Source organism: Triturus cristatus, chromosome 1_1, assembly GCF_964204655.1.
Source record: "Triturus cristatus chromosome 1_1, aTriCri1.1, whole genome shotgun sequence".
Taxonomy (NCBI): Eukaryota; Metazoa; Chordata; class Amphibia; order Caudata; family Salamandridae; genus Triturus; species Triturus cristatus.
In genome coordinates, this window is record NC_140579.1 from 1,136,085,585 (window position 1) to 1,136,100,191 (window position 14,607).

General features: G+C 45.7%; 1 protein-coding gene across 2 annotated transcripts in view; it reads right to left on the bottom strand.

Moving 5' to 3' along the window:
- LOC146871735 (zinc finger CCCH domain-containing protein 11A-like) overlaps nucleotides 1-14,607 on the bottom strand; it is a 310,767-nt gene that overhangs the window by 221,740 nt on the left and 74,420 nt on the right. The window lies entirely within an intron of this gene.

Consider the following 14,607-nt stretch of genomic DNA (forward strand, 5'->3'; position numbering starts at 1 on the left):
GAGTAGCTGCTGCAGGGGAATTGGCTAAGCCAGGATCCCCCTGTGTCCCCCAAGAAAACCCAACCAAATTTTTGGGGGCACTCCCACCACCTGGGGGATTACTGCTGACAGTAATAGGTGGTGTGACAGGAGTAGTTGGAGGAACAGTTTTGTTTTTAGCCTGTGGACAACTGCTGTCAGTTTTCCAATGCCCAGGTGTTTTACACACATGGCAGTAAGGCTTTTTAACTGTGGTAGAGGAGGGAGCTTGGGACCCACCACCCTGTGTGGAGTTTTGGGGCCCTGAGGAAGATTTCTCTTTTGCTTTATCCCCACCCTTCTCTTGAGGCTTGGTGGTATCTTTCTTTTGGTCACCACCCTGATTTTTAGGCCTAATCCTGGTCCTGACCCATTTATCTGCCCTCTTTCCCAATTCTTGGGGAGAGGTCAAATCTGAGTCTACCAGGTGTTGATGGAGAAGCTGGTTCTGACAATTACTAAGGATCTGCTCCCTCATAATCAAGTTGTACAATCCTGTATAGTCCTGCACCTTGCTGCCATTTAACCAACCTTCCAAAGCCTTAGTGGCACAATCCACAAAATCAGACCAGTCCTGTGTCTGTGTCTTCTGGGTGTCTCTGAACAACAACCTATATTGCTCAGTGGTTAAGCCAAACCCATCTATCAGAGCACTCTTCAGGACTTTGTAATTGTTTGCATCCTCATCACTGACTGTGAGGAGCTTGTCTCTACCTTTGTCAGAAAAGGAGAGCCACAAGATAGCTGCCCACTGACTTTGGGGTACCTGCTGTACTTTGCAGGCCCTCTCCAAAGCAGTCATCCATTTGTGGATGTCATCCCCATTCTGATATGGGGGGACTATCTTGCTTAGGTTTCTATGGTCATAAGACCTATCCCTATCTCTAGGGATGTTGCTGCCACCAGTGGGTTCTGACCCACACAATTTTTGCTCTCTAGCCAGAGCAAGCTTCTCTTTGGCAAGGGCAATTTCTTCCCTCTGAATCCTCAGATTAGCTTCCCTCATTCTGGCTTTATGCTCCTTTCTCTCAGGTGAAGTCATTCCCCTGTGAGAGGAAGCATTAGAGATGCTAGAAACATGGGAGTGGATGGATTCCCTTGAAGGGGATCTGTCCCTCCTGCTTCTCTGTGAAAGCCTACTTGGGGGTCTGTATGGGGGGACCCCGTGCAAACTCCCATGTAAACTTAGGTTAGCCTGGCTAAGTCTCCTTACTTGGCTCTGGCTGTCTACCTCTTCCTCTGAAGTCCCATCTGACTCATCTGTGGTGGGTAGACCCTTATCTACAGCTATGGCACCATCCCTGGCAGCTCTTTCAGCATCATAGGCCTCCAGAAGCTCCACTAGCTGTCTAAGGGTAGGGTTGGAACCCTGTTTTATTCCTCTGGAGGTACACAAATGTCTCATCTCCTGGAATGTTAAGGTATCATACCTAGAGGGGGTCTTCTGCAGACCTGCCCCTCCTGAGAGAGCATCTACATGATCTCCTCCCAGAGGCATGATCTAGTGAGGGTGTGGTGTGTGCACCTACCTACACTAGTTGTTTCTACTAAACCTCTCTAGTAGTTGTAGTCAGGGTGTGTTACTCCCTTCAACCTACAACTACTAAGTCCAGTAGGACTTAAGTATTTTAAACTATGTTATATGTACCTAGACAATATCTGTGTGATCTTTCAATTTAGTATCTCAAGATTACAATGGTATTACAACAGCAAGCTCAGATCCCAACCGCTGCCACCAATGTGAGAAGTTGGCCTGATGTATGATGTCACTAGTTATAGTGTACACCTTATATCAGTCCAAATACCCTTATGGTGATTGGTTGTAAAGTCAACCTTATAGACCAGCTATCCTAGTGGTAGCATGGACAAGAGCAGTCTTAGGCTAAACTCTGAATGGCATGTGAAGCCAGCTGTGATACCATATATAATCCCTTGAATACCAAATGAAAGGACACCACAACAGATATATATATAAAATAAAGTGTATTTATTCTAAGCAAACCCTCAGCACTCTTTATGAGTTTAGAGGTAAGTACAACACAGTCTTATTAATGCATACAGTAAGTCACACAGGTAAGTAATACAGTTAGGCCCTAGGGGCCACGCAAACCATATACTAAATAAGTGGTATAAGAACCACTGTCACGGAAATAGAATAGGCCTAGGCCTAGGGAATCGCTGGGGCTACACTACACTAGCGTTAGTTAGGAAGTGGGAGGCCCACGGGATTCGTGTGCAGAGTGGAAACACTCACGCGTAATGCGTAAAAGTCAATAGCAATGTTACAGTTTAGAAATAGATAGATTTAGGACACTTCCGGAGTAGCTAGGAAGTTGAGACTTGAAAACTAGACACTAGGATAGTCACTATCCTGATGAGCACCGGAGTACCCAAGTTACCTAGCCCACAGGCTGCGGGTGCATAGGGGTGAAGATGCGTCGTTTTCGTCGTCGACTCCTATGGATGCCTGAAGAAAGATGCTGACAGGCAGTCAGGGGAGAGTGTCCGGTGGATCCCAAGGCTGGGATCAAGAAGAGAAGAAACCTGCAAGCAGAGGGGACAGAGTCAAGGTCACTAGCCAGTGACCACGTGGAACCAGGAAGGAACCAGGCGATGTCGTGAAGAGTTGCAGGTGAAGGTGAAGCTTGTCGCTGCAGCCAGGAGGACCAGGAAGTGTCGAGGACGACCAGGACCAGGAGGCGAGCTGTCCCACGAAGGCTCTTGCTGTCGGCGGCGTCGAAGTTGGACTAGGACTCACCAAGCCTTGGCAAGCGGAACCCACGAAGAACAAAGGACTTGCTTCTGGGGCAGACCAGGAAGGTCTGGGGTGCTTCTTCTTTGCAGAGAAGCGGGAGCCAGTCTGGAGGAGCCAAACCAGCGCAGAAGATTTCAGGGAGCGTCATCACAAAGGCCACTAGCCAGCGGGCAAGCAACCGGACAGACGCGGCAAGCAGGAAAATGCTGAAGGGCCCCACGCAGGACTCGTGGAGTGTGGGGGGCTGGTCTTCGGTGCAGATGGTGCTTGGGGTTGGGGCTTCTCAATCCCCGGTGCACAACTTCGAGGGTACCTCAGAAGCTGCGCTGTAAGTTACTAGCCACTTTTCCCAGGTAGCCGGTCCCACGTCGCTCGTCGCCTCCACGGATCTCAGCTCTGCTGCAGATGTGGATGAGGGTCGGAGAAGTCTGGAAATCAAGGCTCTGGTCGGGCTCTGCAGTCGGTTCCTCGTCGAACGTTTCGCAAAGCAAAGGGTAGTCTCTTGATGGTGCCTGTTTGCACAGGGTAGCCACTCCTTGGCTACAAGGGAGATTCTTCAGTCTTCTTCTTTCGTCGAATGTCGAAGGTCCAGAGTTTCTGTTCAGTTTTGCAGGTTCAGGATAATCTAAAGTCTTGAGGCCCAACTCCCACTCTTATACTAATCTGGGGGGCTGGGGTACCTGCTAGGTCACGCCTTATGGGTGGGACCTGGGAGGGGGTGGTTACACCCACTTCCCTTTGTCCAGTTTCGCGCCAGAGCTGGGGCTGGAGTGCCCCAGCGCCGGTTTGAACTGGACTATGCAAGGAACACCTTGTGTGCCCCAGGCATGTCTCATTCCTTTCAGCCCACCCTGCCCCAATACACTAAAGGCTGTCTGGGGAGGTGCTAGCACCTCCCCAAGCAGGAAACCTATTGTCCAAGCCTCCCTTGCCAGGATCACTCCCAGCAGCAGGGGGTCAGACTCGTGTCTGTGGCAGCAGCATCCATTTTGTGATGCTGAGGCTTTGGTTAGAGTTAAACAGCAAAGTAGGATTTTAACATGTCTCTCCCTCTAGAAGGGAGGAATAATATCCTCATCACCAGAAATGGTATGGGGGTATTATTCCAAAGTGTTAGACACCTTACACGACATGTTTTGATACAGCCCAACCATAGTTACCATAACCGTTTAAGATTATAAGGCACTTTAAGAGTATATGGTAGGCTATATCATAGAACAGCTATAAGGACATGGTTCCGAAAGCTGCAGACAGGCTCAGCTCATGCTAGAGCACCATCTCACATGTTACCAAGCACTCTGCCTCCAGGATTGTTAAGGCCTGCCATAGGAGTGACTGATAGGTACACATGTGTCTATATATAAGGTAGATATAGATATACTATATCTAAGCAAGGGGTGATTACACGACCTTGCCCCAGCTGAGTGATCAGCCAGTTGTGTCTGATTGGAAGGCCAGACCAGGGGTGGCATAATACATGCTGTAGCCCCTGGGAGGCCTAGGGTACACCTATGCCCTGGGTACCTAGGGTACACTGTACAGGGTCCAATAAGGTGATCCTTACCAATTGGTTATGTACCTAGGGTACATGGAGTCCATTTTAAAGAGAGAGCAGACAGCCTGAGACCCTGAATGGCAGGATCTCAGGCCAACTAAGTCGAAAAACCAGCTAGACACTAGGCAAAAAGTTGGGGGTAACCATAGTCAGATATCCACCTTCCTACAGCGGGTTCAAGTCTTGGCATCTGCTCAACATTCCGCGATTCTAGCCATATCCCTTAATCTCCCTGTGCCTACAAAAAATGAATGCGTCCATGTAAAACGCTCCAATACCTTCGGGTCAAGTTCGCACTATACATTAAAAGTGAATCAGTTTACAGTAACTGCCGATGACGCCAATTATGTGCACTCACGCCCACCCACTGCAAGGAAGGGACACCCACTGCTCTCCAGGCATTCACAGAGCAATCTCGAGGGACCCAGTGGCAAATGGGTGTCCCTTCGTTGATTGACATACAGTAATGGGGAGCAAAGGCCTTAAGCCTTCAGCGCCTGGCTGCATTTAATTTGCTAACTCTTCCCACGTCAGTGGGGGGGTGGCATTACAGCCTGACAGGCCTCAGAAGCCAAGGCTAAAAGCAGGGCAGCCCAGCTAAACCTGCAACATCTGGCACATGCGTACCAGTGTCATGTGCCTACTATGATACCAAAAACAGGGTTTGGCTCATATGCAGCAAGGCCAAGCCTACTGTACTTAAATAACAAAGAAGAGCACCAGTGCTGCAACTAACTTCGGATTCTGTTTCTAGTGCATTGAACAAAACAAATGCCACCACAACCACTTTTTCCGTTGGATTTAATCCACAGCTTTTTTTGAAACAATTACATTCAATTTCTAACAAAACCACAAATTATTGCCTGTAGCTCTTTACATTTTTTTACTTTCTTTAACAAGTAAGACAAGCCACCCTTTTCCCTTTTCCCATTCTTAAAAGACTGTTATACTTGCAACTCTGATACTCTTGTGCACACTCTCAACAGACCAATCGCTCTGTCATATATCCAAAATTTCAGAGCTACAGGCAATAATTTATCGTTTTGTTAGAAATGTAATGTTTTTTGTTATTTATGTGCCTACTGTGGCAATCTGTGCTCTGGGGGAAAAAAATTAGACAATGATTTAATTTCCTAATGGCAAGTGTTACAGCTTCCAAAAACCCTAACAAAACAAACCTTGACAAAGCTAAATGGCTCGCAGCCAAAACCTGACCAATGGGCTCTGCCAGTGCTTGTTTAAGTATACCGTACCTGCGCATACAGGTACGGTAAGAACAACAGGTAAGAAGATCCCTGACCTTTGTTCATTTGTGAAAACATTTACAAGTACTCTCGTACCGTTCCCCCTGAACTCAGGTATAAAGTCGAAGTTATTATTTAGTGGTTTGAAACACGCTCAAAAGGTGAAAAGGCTACATGACGCTAAAAACAACTCACTGCAGCTGCATCCGACTTTCACTGGAAGAAGGACGTGAGGCAGGCAGCACTCCTAAAATCTGGAATGTTATCCATACTACTACTCCTGCTCTACTTTCAAAAACCGTTAAATATCGTCTCTTCCAGCGATTCTTTCAACTACGATTTGAACGTCATTTGCTCCTTCAACTTCCTTCCCTTTTATGCTGCTCGTTGTTCCACACTCTAATCACGTATGTGACGCATCCTAGAAATTGTACCAAATCTGCAGGTTTTGCATTTATATGTATTGTGTATCTGTAGATATTCATACACAACTATATATACACACACGCACAACACGATAGGTGTCATTTGCATCTTATTTTTCTCACTGTAGTTTGCTCTATCCCCTTTTTTTTCTCTTCGGTTTCACTTTTGTTATTCGGTTTTACTGTACCTTCCAGTTGCATCACTAAAATATGCGTACGTGTGTAACTATTTATATTTTCATTATTTGCACATCGCATGAAATAACCAGTGGAACTTATGATGTTTCTGGCAAACAGTTTCTGCTGAAATTCCTAACAATCCACTTCTGGTAAATCGCGTTAACACCCCTTGGGCCTAATTCGAGCGAATAGACAAAACCCCATTAAATAAATAAATGCTAGCGAAATGTATTCATAGATCAAGTGAAGGAATAATCAAGACCCCCGAGCCTCGGCTACTTTTAAACTTCGCTGTACAAAGCAGGAGGGCATGGAAAGGAACATAATAGGCATATCTCTGGGGCATAACAGAATGTGCTCGTAAAAGGTGTGAGGAATCATAAGTAGGGCCTAAAAAGGATTCTCGGTTGGGCTCGGAATCGTTACAATAAACCAAGGGTTGGGTTGCGGTAGGCGGTGGGAAGAGATACTATCCCTTCTTCCTGGACTGAATAAAAGGCCCATGGAGTCCTGTAATGCCGAAGCCTTATTAGCGAATAGCCGGGATGTCCACCATAACCGCTAATGACGTAATCTACACAAAATATAACTAATGCCAGAACAGTCTGGAATGTTGTAGCTCATGTTTTTGGAGGTAGCGGTCCAAATGCTTCTTTTTCCCCACTAAATTTCAGTCTTTGAAATCAAACATTTGGGTGAGCACGGACAAGACCGCCTCGATGCGTGCTCCATAACCTGCAGCACACTGAGGCTGCCTTGTAAATGGCCACCCAACTCTTTCGTTACAAAGAACGGAGCAGCAGGCGTGTTAACCAACTAAGCTGCCTACCCCCAAGACTCAGGAGGCACAGGAGTCTTACCACACATGTTTGAAAGCACGTCCTCCGTCATGGTTCAGCGCCAGTAGGCTTCGGCGTTTTATAACCCTCTAGAAAATCGATTGTGGGGGCAGGGGGTAGAATTGCGTGTGACACGTAGTGAGGGGGAGGGGTGCTGGCTGCACAGGGAAAGCCCACGCAAGAATGGAGGGGTGAAAGGTGCTGGCTGCACAGGAAAAGCCCACACAAGAATGGATGCCGCCTAAAGTGACTTGATTATGATTATGGCTCTAAAATAACGTCTCGAGTTGAGTTCCGTGGATTGGAGTTGGAGTTGGCGTTTCAGGGCTGCGTGGGAATTCAAGGCAAAGCCTCAAGCACGTCATTTTCGGATTCGGGGGCGTTTTTTTCTTTTTCTCTCCTCTTGCCATTGGCTGGAGGAGATAATCAGAAAAGTTGAAAAAAACACGCCCCCGAATCCGAAAAGGACAGGGCCTGTTCGGAGTGAGGAAGCTCTTCTCCAATGGCTGGCCAGCATTCAAGAGGCCAGCCAATGGAGAAGAGGGGAGAAGAGGGGCGGGTGCAAGCCCCTCTTCTCCAAAACATTAACCGATTTCCGGTTCTGCCTTCGGCAGACCGGACGGTCCTCGACCTAAAATGAGCTCAGCGGCTAATTAAGAGACACTGTCTCCCGCCGCAAGTAAAAGATCCAATCCCGGTGGGCGTGGCCGAAAGAGGACAAGGTGGCAACCAGGAGGGACTAAAAAAAACTCCGGTGCAATTATCACACTACGTTTAGCATAATCTGTGACGCTAAATGACATGCACCAATCAAAAATGCAGGCAGAGCAGAGACACAACTTCTGGAACCCTATTGATTCCAAGAAGCCCTCGCATGGCCCTCGCATGGCGAGAACAGCGCATGCGCGCTGCTAACGCCAGGCGAGACCTAAAAAATATGTAGTGGGAAAAAGGCATCCGAAACCCAAATGATGTCGGCTGGCCATGTTTCTGATTAATCCATCAAGGTGTGGGTGCAAAAGAATGCAATACCCTCCAAAAGGCCATCATTGTCATTTGAAGAAAAAAAGAGATGCCATCCAATTTAACAAAACGAATGAACAAGAGTGTTCCTCATATTCGGGCATCTCCATCAGTATTGCGGGATCACTTGCGTGATGTTCAATGGAACTGAAGTAGGAGATTCTGTGCAGCTCCACAGATATCCCATTGTGCCAAAATTCCAAGTGCAGCAGCATGCGCCATTAAGCCATTCCCAGAACATTCCTGCTCATGAGCAACTAAGGGACTCATTAGTTTGTCAAAATCCGGGTCCGGACAGGACGTGTTGGTAAGGCATAAATCCAATGCCCACGTAAACTGACAGCGGAGGCAAGAAAATACAGGTTGCATGCAAGTGAAATACGCAAAGCGAAAGGATAATCCATAAGACACGCTTAGTGTCACAAGTGGCAGTGTACCGAAGCATTCATGCATCCGGTCACGAAGCAATTGCAGCCGGCCCAGTCTGTGCAGCACTACAAGAGGAGCAGCCATTGCGTAGCAGGCACAGCAGAATCAGAGTTCCAGCGGCTAATGCCAATATTAAGGGAAAACCGCCAAAGACGCTGGAAAAGATAGAATGAATGAATGCAGGTATTACACCAAATATAGTCTGAAAATAAAGACTCGATGCCAGAACACACAACCTTTAAAAAATATGTGCTAGGCCTTAAGTAGCCGACGCATTGAAGATATGATGTATTAACTCTCAAAATGTACTGAGAAGTTTATATTTAAAAGTGTTTGAATTTCAGTGGCCGCGCTAGCCACCTGGAGGGTGAAGGTTTCCCTTGCGGAAGTCAGTGCAACTTCTTGTTGCGTTAAAAGCGCCTTTAATCTGCTCATCTTGTTGAAATATGCTTTCAAAGTTGGTATTGAAGGACAAACTGAACTATCCAGCAGCCCACTCAGGGGTGGAAAAAGCACATTATTGCAACATATTACGTGCTGGGAAACCGTTACAATGTACGGTATGCCAGCAAGCAAGCCGCAGCATTCATGGTTATTTAAAATAAGATAGCTACCGTTAGCAAGCAAAGTGAACGTGGGAATGATGGCGGGCACTGGTTTACCTTTCAAAATACATGCGAGGTTCGGAGCTGAAAGATTACATGCACAATGCAATTGTATGTTTTTGCATACTAGGGAATGCCCTACTGTGGAATCACAATCCTCCCCGCTAAGGTAAACCTCTGTATCTTCCCTTAAACAATGGTAACTGAAAGGCAGGGACCACCGTTCATGTAGAAAGGCAGTTCCAAGGGGCTCAAAGTGACCTACAGGGAAATGTTTCATACAGGAGCTAAATTGAAACAGAGAGAAAGGTAAAGATATGACGCCATGGATTAACCAAACAGCAGAGTCAGATTCTGCTACAGAAAAAGGTAAAGGATCTATTTCTTCAATGTGCAGAGGAGTGTAGGTAGCATCTTTCATGGACATGAATTGCTGTTTGTCTGTTAAATAAAACGGTAAAAACAAAGCAGTTGTATTAAAATAATCCCATGGTACTTTTCCCATTTTCAGAGTTTGCAAAATCCGTGCAAACTGCATTACATAACGCAGTTGATTCTGACCATGATATAATAGAGATACATCTTCTTGTACAATGTCAATAACAATATTATCTAATGTATATATGCGGGAAGACAGTGTATCAATACTGTGGTTGACAACAGCCAAAACTTTTTTTTAAGTTTGCCTGGTCAATTTCCCGCAAACGAGATGCTGCTTCAATTTGAGAAAGTTTCCAAATTTCATTGTATGCAGTGTATATCCATTGTTTTATTCTAGGAGCTCTAGGCCCCAAGACAAAATCGGCCAAATCGTTATTGTTGGACAACAACGACAAGTGTTGTTTAACGGACGAGAGTGCTGCAACCACTGTTGACATAATTTACCCACAGAATAGCTTGTGACAGTATGAGAATCAGAAAATCTCGTGTCAGGTTTGTCTTACTTAAAACCTAAGCCAGAGTTAAGGAAACGAAGTTGGCTGGTATTCGAACTAGTTTGCCAAACTTGCCAACGCAGAGGGTTCGTGGCAGATTCATTAAAGGAATTATTTTGAAATAAACTTTGTAAAGCTTCAATGGTATAATTTGTATGTGTGCGCCAATCATTATATTCAGCTAATGTTGGAAAGGCAGGGGCATTCATTTTCTTAGCAATAGCCAAACCGAAACATGTTGTTTGGTATACTGTAGAAGTTAAAAATAAAATTTGTGTTGTGATGAGGCAGGCGCGATGCAAGGCTTTAGTGCCTTGCACTTGCCAGTCTTTAGAACCCCAAATTGATTTTAAGCTAATGGTGTCCTTCCAATGATCATAGCCTTTTAGAGACAGATCATGTCGGAAAGAATTGAAATAAACCAATTGACTATGGGTTAACATCACTTTTTGAGTTGAAGGGCCACCTAATTTGAAATAATACGATTCAGGATTTGATTTATCAAAATCTGTGAAGTATGTACATTTTTTCTTAAGTGTTTTTGAGCTGCCTTTTAACGGTGTAGGGCAATGTTCCCATTGTGTGTAATTTACGACAGGACGTAATGTACTGGTCTGGTGTATGAAATGATGCCCATAATGTTGATAACAGAATAGGTCGGCATAATTGGCAGAATTCATATACAAGTCTTTAGCATCAAAAGCAGCATAATATTTTAAATCGGAAAACAAAGCTTGTATTGCATGCACATCCCAATCATCGGAACGTATGTCCTGTGTCACCACATCACCCGAAACATGTACAGTACATTAATGAGCTCTGTCGGACCATGAACTTGAAAATCCACCCTATCCCAAACGATACCATCCGGAATTGGGAATGCTGAAATGTTAACAAGAGTCTGGTCACGCTTCATGATGTGGGAAGATGAATGGGGGCGGGGAAAATACCATCAACAGAGTTCACAGCAGAGGGTTCAGGCAAGTAGTGACCATTGACGAGTAGGAAAACAACACAGTCCCTAATCCAATCAACATAAAAAGAAAACCAGGATAAAAAAACCGGACAATTTTGTCGGGTCCCTTGAGGAGGTGGAGGATGAGTCATAAGAAAAACTGACATGGTGCAAAGGACTATCCGGCAAATCATGCAAAGACGCACTTGTGGGATATGTGTATACAGCATCCACGTTGCAGGAAGAAGCTGGGAGAACAGAAGAATGGTCCACAACAGGGTCCATCTCGACAGTGTAGTGTGGCATATTGGATGATGTTCCACTTTCAAGAGTCCTCGAAATTATGGGACACGAAACAGCAGGTGTCACATTATTCAAGATCAGCCAGATGTTTTAGCTTGACATTGTCCACTGAGATGTATCGGTTGTCTTTGCGATCAGGAAGAGGAGGTAAAATTACTGTTCGAGTACCCTTTATGCCAAGCACTGGAACCGGTGCACGATAAGAGGGACCAAATTCTTTTTTGTTCTCCACCTTTTCTCGGACCAGATCTCCAACTTCAGGAAGCCAGCCGACCGCTGGTTTCAGGAGTGCTGCATCAGTTGTTGAGGACAAATGTTCAGTAGCAAGACTGTCACAGGTATTTTGTAGGTTCTGTAACATAGTAGAATGATTATTTACATCAAAAGTCACGGCAGCTGCAACGTCTAGACCATCAAGATCTGGCAACATTTTAATGCCAAAGAGCATCTTGTATGGGGTCCGCCCACCCAGAGGACTTCTAGGGTGATTATTGAGTGCACGTTGGACGCCATACAAATGGGCAAACCAGTTCCTGCCAGTACCTAAGACTCTAGCTGTCAAGGATTGCTTTAATTCACGGTCCATTGGCTCCACAATCGAATTGCCCTCAGGCCGGTATGGAGACAAAAACTGCACCAGCACCCCCATAGACCTCATCGCATCCCTGTACGCCTTAGAGTCGAACGCTGGACCTTGGTCAGAATGAAAGGTGCCACAGACAAAAATCCCTACAAAGACACGCACATCCATGACGACAATTCAAGCGTCAGCACTGCGTTGTGGCCATACCCAAAGGAATCTAGTGCACGAATCCACTGCAACTAAAATATATTTATATGCAGTATCTGAAGAAAAGGGATCGCAGTGATCAAGATACACACAAGCAAAAGGGAGATTAGCAATGCAAAGCGGTGTTTGTGGTGGACGTGTTACCGCACAAGGCTTAATTTGCTGACAGATGTCACAAGAAAGTACATAATTATGGGTCTATTTATATAAACCACGCCACCTATAACTTTGCTGCAAGATAGAAACAGTCGCAGACTCGCCGGCATGGGCCAAAGCCATGCCTTCGTGTGCGGCTTTGATCAAAGAGTATCTGCAGTCCGCATTGGGAATCAGCCGATCTCCAACATCTGGTATTCTAGCAAAAGGAACTTTTTCGGGAGTTGACTGATAAGAATATTTAGAAGGGAAACCTTGCAGTAATCAAGGCCTTCCTTAGTAGCAGCTATTGATGCCAAAATGTCATTAGCAATCTTAGTTTTGCATCTTGTAACGGCTGCTATGGAACACGTGGCTACTGCAGATTTGGCTGCTTCATCAGCCAAACAATTCCCAAGAGTGTGCTCCCACACGCTAGTGGCCAAGAGTATGTATAACATGTGTGAGCAGCAGACGCTGTTTAAGATCTGCCATTCTAACCCAAAGTGTTTTATGCTTAATTGTGCTGCCTTTAGAATCTCGATAATCATTTTGAGACCAAAAGAATAAGTTGTCATTGAAAGACTGAACACAGAGTCGCAGACAATAAGAGTCAAAACATTTGGAGCCGCAAACTCGAGAGCAAGCACCAGAGCACACAGCTCAGCCAATTGAGCAGTACAGTCTCCCGGTGCCTGAGTATGCACTATGGAAGATTTGAACTGCCACAATGGCACAAGCCACTGAGTAAGCATGTTTAGAAACTGTGGCCGGTTGCGCCGAGCCAACGGTGTAAATGATGCATGCGTACTCCTCCAATGGAAGCAAAGACAGGGGAGGTGAATGAACATGTTCATACTGTAAGAACTCCTGTGTCTGAAGAGAGGGGTCAAGGATAAAGGTGACATCCGGGGACATCAAGGAAGTAGCCCATTGTATCCAACGGGGATGCAGAGCTTTTGAGTTTGGCACACTAGCCTTTGTCACTGCTTCTAAAGCAGGGTACGGTGTAACCACCAAATGTGTTTCCCCTGTGCCGGTGCGTGTTGCTTTAGGACCGCCATTTGCACAGCTGTCAAAACTTTTTCAACAGTCAAAAACCTCATTTCGGCTGAAGTGTACAAATGTGATTTGTATGCGATAGGTACTGTGTCTCCTTCATTGTACGTCAAGTAAGTGAAACCCACTGCGCCTGGCACGATTTTTATCACCAGGTTAGTGTGGTTATCACGCGTCAACAAGTAATTAGATTCAAGCAAATCAGATTGCAAAGAAAGTAAAATAGCAGAATGTTCGGGTAACCAGCTGGCTTTTGAAAAAGTAGGTTGTATCAAGGCATAAAGCAGCTTGATGCGCTGGGCATATTCGGGAATATACGAACGCCCGAAATTCAGAAATCCCAGCAAAGACTGAAGTTTTTTCAGGGTAGTTGGAGACTGCAAACCTGCGCATTTCTCCAGAAAGTGGGGAGCCAAGCCCAGACCTTCATTGTTGAGCTCATAGCCCAAAAAGAGCACCGCATAACATGCAATGGGGGATTTGGAAAAATTGAATTTGTATCCGTAGTCCGCAAATTCCAGAATTATGCGGTCAACACGGCACAGATGCAGCCATAATTCATCGTCTGTGAGATAGATATCATCCACATACGAGTATGCATCTGGGTCCATGCTGTCCAACAGAGAGAGAACACGTGCAGCGAAAACTCCAGGGCTATGTTTATACCCCATAGGCAAACACCGGTATTTTATCTGTTTTCCACCGGTCGTGAACGTGGTGCATTGACTGCGTTCAGGGGGCAGGTTGCAGCTATAAAAACCATTGGAAATATCAAGTGTCGTTTTTTTATGAACTATGCTGTCTACTAAAACAGAGCTATGGGTATTCTGTACCGCAAAGGTCTGATAATGAGAGTTCAAATGCTGGTAATCAAAAACTATGCGGTATGACCCATCGGGTTTGGATACAGTAAAGAGCGGATTATTTATCTGTGACTCACATGTTTCAATCACTCCTTGATACTCCAACTGGCCGAGAATATCAGCAACGGGACCTTTGGCTTCCCGCTGTATGGGATATTGAGGTTGTGGTTGAGGCATAAACCGCAATGGAATATCATGTGGCGGTGAATCTTTACCCCAGCCAACTTGATTACGGTACAGTGCCAGGGCCAAAGCCTACTCAGCTGCAAAAGCCTCTGCATGCTCTTTGGGGACGTAATGCGAAAAACTCGGAAGTATCACGTCCTCCCCGCGAGCTGCGGCTAGAACAAAAGGTGGGGGCCAATCTGCCTCCGCTAGCAGAATGTCAAAGGAAGCTGTCAGATTCTCCCAAAAAATCCCTGTGATTACACGCTCAATGTCACCCTCTATATGAAAAACCATATTGTACAGTCGATCCGGGAAGGGCAACCCGG